Source organism: Triticum aestivum, chromosome 4B (assembly GCF_018294505.1).
Source record: "Triticum aestivum cultivar Chinese Spring chromosome 4B, IWGSC CS RefSeq v2.1, whole genome shotgun sequence".
NCBI lineage: Eukaryota > Viridiplantae > Streptophyta > Magnoliopsida > Poales > Poaceae > Triticum > Triticum aestivum.
The window spans coordinates 342,693,779-342,702,599 of NC_057804.1; positions in this window are offsets into that span (position 1 = coordinate 342,693,779).

Below are 8,821 nucleotides of genomic sequence, written 5' to 3' on the forward strand. Positions count from 1 at the left end.
GCCAATAATATTACCCAAACCCCCACCCCCTGTCCCCCTCCACTCCATTCGCTCGGCCAAAGCCACCCTCCCTGCCGTGCCGATACATCGGCGCCGCGGTTCTGCTATCCTCTCACTCCCACAATACGCTCTCGTAGACTGCTGTCCTCTAGCCGCGCCACCACCTCTGGCTACGTTCTTGTGGAGGCGCACGGCAGTCAGCACCGCCACCGCTGGTGATGTTCGTGTGGAGACGCACGACGGTCAGCTTCTCCCACGGTACGCACATTCTAGACTGAGGCCCCGTTCATGTCAGTGTAGCGTTGAATGTTAGCAGATAGACGCTGTTAATCTCACTGTTTGCCGAAGTAGTTTACTGTCAATATGCTCTGCTAAAGAAGCTTCCTTGCCCTGTTCTGCACTCTATCTGCTTAGCTGAGATGGCTTGCCAAGACCGATTAGTTGCTAAAATATCCTGCCATATATTTATTGTGACGTAGATTGCCACGGTCTAGTAGCCAATCTGTTAGGTGAAATAGCTCTACACCGTTTTATACTCAATCTTTGTTGCTGCGATGGCCTTCGATAGTTCGATGGATGTGTGCTCGGCCTCATTGACTGTTGAAACAGCCTACCATAATTTAGCACTCAAATCTGTTTGTTGAATTAGCTTTACATATATTTCGTTACTTAGATCTACTCGTCCAAATATCTTGCCATAGCTTTATACATCAACCTAGGTATTCTTTTTGGACTTCATAAAAAAGCATATATGTTTTTCCTGTAATATCTAGTATAAGAACTAATTTGTATGTCTAACAGATGGACATGACTTGGAAAACTTCTGCTCGAAGATTCTCTGCTGCATATGTCGAGGGGGTTGATAACTTCATGAACTTTATCAGAGCTGAGTACGGTGGACCGAAATTAGATGTGCTCTGCCCATGTAGCAGTTGTATGAATTCAGTTACAAGACCCCAGTCAACTGTGCAAAATCACCTAAACTTGTATGGGATGTCGGTCACATATACTAGGTGGGTTCATCATGGTGAAGCTGTGAACATCAATGTTATTGACTACGTGGAAGCAGCAGATCACCATCTTGATCTGCGTGATGCTTAGGTGGAAGAGGAGGAGGAGGTGGTGGTGGCGGAGCCAGTGAGTTTGACCAACATTGAAACAATGCTACGAAATGCTCGTGCATACCGTGAACTTTCACCTGCAGAAGAAAAATGGTGGGCCCGCATGTTGGAACAATGCAACGTTGTTGTCACCCCAGGAAATAAGCTGTCCGTATTCTCAGCTATGGTCACCTTTCTTTAGGTGAAGACATCTGAGTGGATGACCAACAAATCATTTGATGCGATGTTGGCTGCTTTCCGCAAATCTTTCCCAAATGCGTCTGAGTTGCCACACACCTACAGTGAAATGAAGAATTTCCTTCGTGCAGTTGGAATTGGATATGATATGATCCATGTTTGTAAGAATAATTGTGTTCTGTTCTGGAAGGATTATGCCAACTTAAGTGAATGCCTGAAATGCAAATCATCAAGATGTAAAGATGGCGATGCTGTGAAGAGGATTCCTCATAATGTTTTGAGACATTTTCCAATTACACCAAGATTGCAGAGGTTGTTTCATGATGCTGAAACAAGAGAGGTTGTACCGTGGCATTCTAGGAACCAGGAGTACAGAGATCAGAATGTAATGAGCCATCCATCTCATGGTAGTGAGTGGAAAAGCTTCAATGATAAACACAAAGAGTTTTCTGCTGACCCGAGAAACATTAGACTTGGCTTAGCTTCAGATGGATTTAACCCATTTGGCCACCAGAGCACCACATATAGCATGTGGCCAGGGCTTGTTATCCCTTACAACATGCCTCCAAATGTCTGCACCAAAGAATCAAACTACATGATGGCCTTGCTCATCCCAGGTCCAAAAAGTCCTGGAAAGGATTTTGATTTGTTCATGGAGCCTCTTGTGGAGGAACTTGAACAGCTATGGAAGGGTGTTCTCACTCGAGACCTATATAGCAGCCCACCAGCTGGTTTCTTTCTGTGTGCTGTTGTAATTTGGTGCATCCATGATTATCCGGCTTTGGGCACTATGTCAGGGCGTACGACACATGGTTACAATGCATGTGTTCGCTATGACAGGAATCCGCTGTCATACGCAATACTTAGCAAGATCTGTTACATTGGACACCACCGTTTCCCTGCCAAGGACAAGCCGCATCCTAGAAAATACTGAAGACATGTGTTCAATACAAAACATGAAAACCGTGATGCGCCAAAGAGGCTCACCGCCGATGAGTTGCAAGTGGAATTAGAGAAGGTCAGGCATATTACACTAGGAAACCATCCTGGTAATGGTAGCGGGAAAAGGAAGCATGGCATGGTAGAAGAAAGATTATTGTTTACCCGCAGGTCCACTTTGTGGGACTTGGAGTATCGGAAAGATTTGGATCTGCGGCATAATCTTGATGTGATGCACACCAAGAAAAATATATGTGACAGCATTATCGGCACACTTCTTAACATTGAAGGCAAGACGAAAGATACCTTAAAATCTAGGATTGATTTGACACACCTGGGTTTCAGAAAGGATTTGCAGGTGCAAGATGAAGGTAAACCACATGATATGGCACCAGCTGTGTACGGCTTGGACAAGGTAAAAATAAAAGAATTCTGCGAGGTCCTGTCACGTGGGAGATTCCCACATGGATTTGCTTCCAACCCTGAAAGGAGAGTCAGTGCATATGGAAACAAGGTACAAGGGTTGAAAACTCATGACTGCCACGTCCTACTTCAAAGGGTTTTACCTGTTATCCTTAGAGGATTGGGCCGCCCTGACTTATACAGAGCAATTGCAGAGTTGGGACCATTCTTCCGGTAACTCTGTAGTAGAAATATCAGGATAGATGCTTTGGAGCATCTTAGAGACAAGATACCAACTATCCTATGCGACCTTGAGAAGATATATCCTCCAACCTTCTTTGATGTGATGGTGCATTTGGCTGTTCATCTACCTGATGAGGCACCAATTAGAGGTCCAGTACAGTATCGCTGGATGTACCCTATTGAAAGACGGCTAGGCACTTTCAAGGGCTATGTTAGGAACAGAGCTAGACCCGAGGGTTCCATTGCAGAGGCCTACAATGCTATAGAAGCGTTGACATTCTGCTCAAAATACATTGAAACAGCTGATCAGCTTAGCAAAGAGGTGGGTGAAGAATATCCCGGGCTCAATGTTTTCGATTATTCTGTTCGAGTTACCGGGAAGAGTCGACAAGAGGACAAACCTAAAGATTTGGACAAAATGGTTTGGTATGTGTTGAATAACTGTCCTGAGATACTACCTTATATCAAGTAAGTGCAGTAATGCAGCTTATACATCGTAATCTACTAAACTTGCAGCACATTCTTATATATTTAGATGTTTGACGCGATCACTATGTTGTGCAGCATCTACAAAGAGGAGTTACTGCCGCAAAATCCAAGAAATATTGACAAACTGGTTATGGCAGGATTTGCGAAATGGTTCAAGAACCATGTAAGCTTTTGAAGTGCACTGTCAGTTTTTTAATATATTTAGTATATAAGATGATCATCTTGTCTATTTTCTAACCATAGGTTAAGAAGATGCGGGAGGATGGGCAGGCAGTTGATGATGCCCTTTACTCACTAGCAATGGGTCCTGATACTCGGGTAAGACATTATGAATCTTGCATTGTTGGAGATGTGCGCTACAATACCCTTGCACGAGACGAAGGCAGGAAGACACAAAACAGTGCCATCATGAGCACGGATACGTATGACAAAGAGATAACTGAAATGTATGCTAACATAACAGACATTGTTCAGTTGCAGTATATCTCCAGTTTCGAGGATCATCGGTGTGTGATTCTGTTGTGCTGTCGTTGGTATAACCTGTTTTCCAGGGTCGCAAAACCCAGAGCTGATGATTATTTCAAATCCATCAATGTCAAGGCGGCGTACCAGACCAACGAGCCTTTTATTTTGGCAATCAAGCAACACAAATATTTTTCTTGGAAGACACATTTGCATGTAGCGATGACTGGAGAGTATTCCAAAGGTTTGAGCAGAGGAATTCGTTTAATGAAGTTGCACAACAAGATGATGCTTACACTGCTCCTGATGTACAAGATAATAAAGATGTTCCTAATATCTTTGAGAACCATCACATCAATGAAGTTGGCGAAAAGATTGTCTGTCGTGATGTGGACATACAAGAGTTGATCAAGAAGAAGTCAATGTTCTAGGATGTTGAGGACGAAGAAGAAGATGACACCATGGGGAATTATGATTCAGACTGCTACACATGGCGAAGATGTTGACGCTGCTGCTACGGATGATGATTACATTGCTTTTGTCGTATTTGCGTGTCAGAAGACGTTTTTTATCTACTATGTGAAATTGTGTTTGCTATGACAACTGAAACCTGATGAACATGTTGTTTAGTATTTTGCTGTGAGAACATCACTTGTTATGTATGCTGATTCGTGTTTGGTGATTGTATGACAACTAAAACATGATGACATTGTTGTTTAGTTGTACTCATATTTGGCTATGAAACTTGAATTTGATGACATAGTTTTCTATTGGACTGCAATTTGTTCGACGTCTTCGAATGAGAACAAAGCTGACCCGACAAGGCCTCTGCTATTTATTTATTTATATGAGCAAAAGGGGATACCCCCTGATTTCCGTTAATAGAAATCATTAGATGTTCACAACACTATGCCCAGCCTACTACACAGGTTTCATTCATTACTAGTTTTAGCAAAGTGCTCATGTCATAGCCACTGAATACATCACGAGTGCTACATACACTGCAAATAAAGAGACAATCATCCTACAGAGCACATCGATTTTGCCCATTATCTTCACAAGCTCTTTCATCTCCTCATTGCTGTCAAGGCCATTCAATAGCTGTTGCTTGGCCATGATCAGATGAACTGCATCTTTAACCTTCTTCTCTGCATCTTCCTCTTCTGTCGTTCCTTCAGTTACTTGTCCAACACCCCAACCTGCTGGTATTGGGATTCCTCGGCTAACAAAATAATCAGCGTAGTTGCATTCCCCCACATCAGCAACTTCCCAGAAATACAAATCACACGAATCTTCCCTTTTCTGCATGGATCAAATTGGAAGATCATCAACCAAACTATTAAAAAAATCAGCAACTGAAAGCAGCAGAACAACACTTAAACATATTATTACCCCATTATTCGGGCAATTGTAGAAGACTCGGCCAGGGTTGCGGATTGTGGTTGAGATGCGACGGATGACTCTGCGTGATTTGCAGCAGTGGCACCACACCAATAGCAGCAGGTTGCGATGAGCAATTGGCTGTGGTGCGCGTGCCGGCGGGGATGTGATGAGACCCATAGGCGATGGTACGGGTGGTGACTTGGTGCATATCTGGTTGTTGCCTGCTGAAGAGCAGGTGGACGAGCAGCCAGTGGACATGGTTGCTGCGGCCAGAGCTTCTGATGCTAGGCAGAGTAAGTAGAGAAGAGGAGAAGCGAACGTTGGATATGTTAGTTTCATTACTTGTAGAGTAGCATAGCACCATATATTGTCATAGTCTAGGTTTGGATTCGAACCAGCTACAGGAGCACGTCTTTCTTTTTTCTAAAACTCGGCAACGTCTCTTTACTGGTACACTAGCTTGTTCTGTATGCCTTCCCAAGTCTTCGATTTTCTTTCCCTTTTTTTGCGAGGAAGGAGGGAGGACAAAATTGAGAGTTCATGGGACTTGAACCCAAGGCCTCTCGGTTGAGAAGCAAGGGTGCTAGTCACTTATGTGGCAAATGTTCCCTATGAGGAGGACGACAGACGAACGCCTTTTCCTCGCAGTTTTCTTCCTATATATAAAAAAGTATGCTACTTGGTGTCCGCTTAGTCAACAAACGATTGTGCCAACCTTGACCGTTGGATTGACATTCAACGTCTGTAGCATTTCTTCAGTCTCTTCTTCCTCGAGCCGCCCAAGCCAAACCAGGGCCGGCGGGACCGCCTGCTCCCACCTCCCATGGCTTGCTGTGATCTTCCCCGGCTCCTATTCATTCCCATGCGAGGCCTCACCATCATCCTCCGCCTTGGTTCGCTCGCCGCGGCTCCGCCCTCCGGTGTTGTCAACATGGTCAACAACCGAGAGGAATAAGGAGATGACTGTACATGGTGAGGATGACAGTAGGGACCCAGCAGCGCGCGCAGTAATTTTGTTTTGTCGGGACAGAGAAGGGTATCAACTAGGTTGTGCGGGACCCATGGCCCGTCTAGCCCAGGCTTTTATTTCATATGTTTAGCACATGACCAACCCAGTTTGGTTTTTTCCTTTCTGAAAATGGCTAGCCAGCTATTTTGTTTTTGCAGAATAACGAACGTAGGCCTACTTGCTTTTCTACGCCCTGCTGGGCCGGAAATCTTTCAAGACGAGGAGGGATGCATTTTGCCCAGAAAATGGGCTATAAGTAATAAGAAATGGGCTGTAAAATGAAAAAATACAGCAAACAGGCAATTAGTTCCAAAATACTGTTTTCTTTCAGATTTTGATATTTTAAATTTCATTGTTTTTGTGCGGGTAAAATTTCATTGAATTTAAATTAAGGTATATTTAGATTTAAAATTAATTTGAATCTGGCTAGAAATTTCGGGCTGTATGCTGTTTGGGACAGATTTGGAGGCTGATTTGTGGGTCTACTAGGTTGACGTGTAGTTTGGCTTTGTCAACTTAGTCCACAAACGATTCTAGCAGCGGTGACCGTTGGATGTTAATCCAACGGCCGTGCTGCTTCTTCAATATCTGATCTTCTTGCTCCAGCCGCCCAAACCAGCTCCGGTGGGACTGCCTGCTCCCGCCTCCCATGGCTGGCTGTGCTGCCGCACAGGCCGCACCGCCCCACCCTACTTCATTGCTGGCCAGGCCATTCCTCTACTCGACCAAACCTCCTGTTATTTTCCAGCGATGGCAGCTGGACCAGTAAACCCTTGTACTCCCCACCGCGTGGGCAACCATTGCCGAGTCTTCCCCGGCTTCATGTCGTTCCCTTCCTAGGCCTCGCCGTCGTCCACCGCCAAGGTGCTCTCGGCGCGGCCTGGTCAACATGGTCAATGAATGACATCCATCGGCCGTGGACTGTACGCGCAAAATAATGATTCCTCCACCTGACAGCTGGGACCCACCGGAAGGGCCTCTGTATTTCGCGAAAAAAACGTTCCCCCCGCTGACATGTCGGACCCACCAGCTATATCTTCACACGCAAGGAAGTGCCTCCTTATTATGTAGAAAAAAATGAATACCCCCCTGCTAGCTGGGACCCACCATAGTGGGAGGATGACTTGTGGGCCAACTAAGTTGACGGGGATGGAGGGCTTTGTCAACTTAGTCAATATGAATGATTCTAGCTCCAATGACCGTGCGATGTCCATCCAACGGCCGTAGTGCTTCTTCACCCTCTGGTCTTCTTGCTCCAGCCGCCCAAAGCAGCGCCGGTCGTGCCGCATGCTCCTGCCTCCCGTAGCCGGCTGTGCTGCTGCGAAGGCCTCACTACCCCCTACTATTCCCACCGCTGGCCAGGCCCTGCGGCAACGGCAGCCTCACACCGCAGCCGAACTAGTGAACCCTCGTACTCCTCTCTGTGCGGGCTTCCACTGCCGCCTCTTCCCCGGCTCCTCGTCGTCCCCTTCCTAGGCCTAGCTGTCGTCCACCGCCGTGGTGCTCTCGCGCGGCGTGGTCAACATGGTCAAGGAACGACTTCCATCAGACGCAGACTATACGTGGAGAGGCTGACAGCTGGGTCCACGGCCGCAACAAGGAAGTGCCACCTTATTACACGGAAAATAATGATTCCTCCACCTGACAGCTGGGACCCAACGGACGGGCCACTGTATTTCGCGGAAAAAACATTTCCCCATGACTGCTGGGACCCACCAGCTTCATCTTCGCACGCAAGGAAGTGCGTCCGGGCAAAAAAATGATTCGCCCCCCTGACTGCTGGGACCCACCAGCTACACCTTCACATGCAAGGAAGTGCGCCCGGGCAAAAAAAAATGATTCGCCCCTCTTACTGCTGGGACCCACCGGCTACATCTTCGCACGCAAGGAAGTGCGTCTGGGCAAAAAAAACGATTCGCCCCCTGACTGCTGGGACCCACCAGCTACATCTTCGCATGCAAGGAAGTGCCAGACAGTCGGGACCCACCTGGTCGAAGCATACGTAACGTTGTCATTTTGGTCGCGAACGTGTATGTACATATATACTGGTCGATGTAGAGGCGTGCACGTGTTGTAGTAGAGGCGCGTACGTGTCGTAGTAGAGGCGCACACGTAGCATGTACACGTACGTATAGTGGCCAGGGTGCAAGAAAGAAAATACGGCCACGTATGTGTACATACGGGCGGGGTCTCGAACGCCTAGTAGCGCATATGTATGGCGAGGGCTCGTGTACATGGCTGGGTCGGAACGGAGAAACAGCGCCGTCATCGTGTTCATGGGGAGGCAACGGAATGCGTCGTGTTCATGGGGAGGCAACGGAATGCATCGTGTTCATGGGGTGGCAACGGAATGCATCGTGTTCATCGGGAGGCAATGGAACGCGTGGGAGCCAACCGGCTGGGTCAGAATGGAATGCATCGTCGTGTTCATCAGGAGGGCTTGGACGGAACAGGCGATGGAAACAAGGCCTGGCGTACCACAGAATAGAGGAAACGGACCTCCTACGTTCAGAACGGGGTCCTGTTGATCAGGAGGGGTGTGGCGTACCGCAAAACGGACGAAACGGACCTCCTACGGTCGAAACGGGGGTCCTGT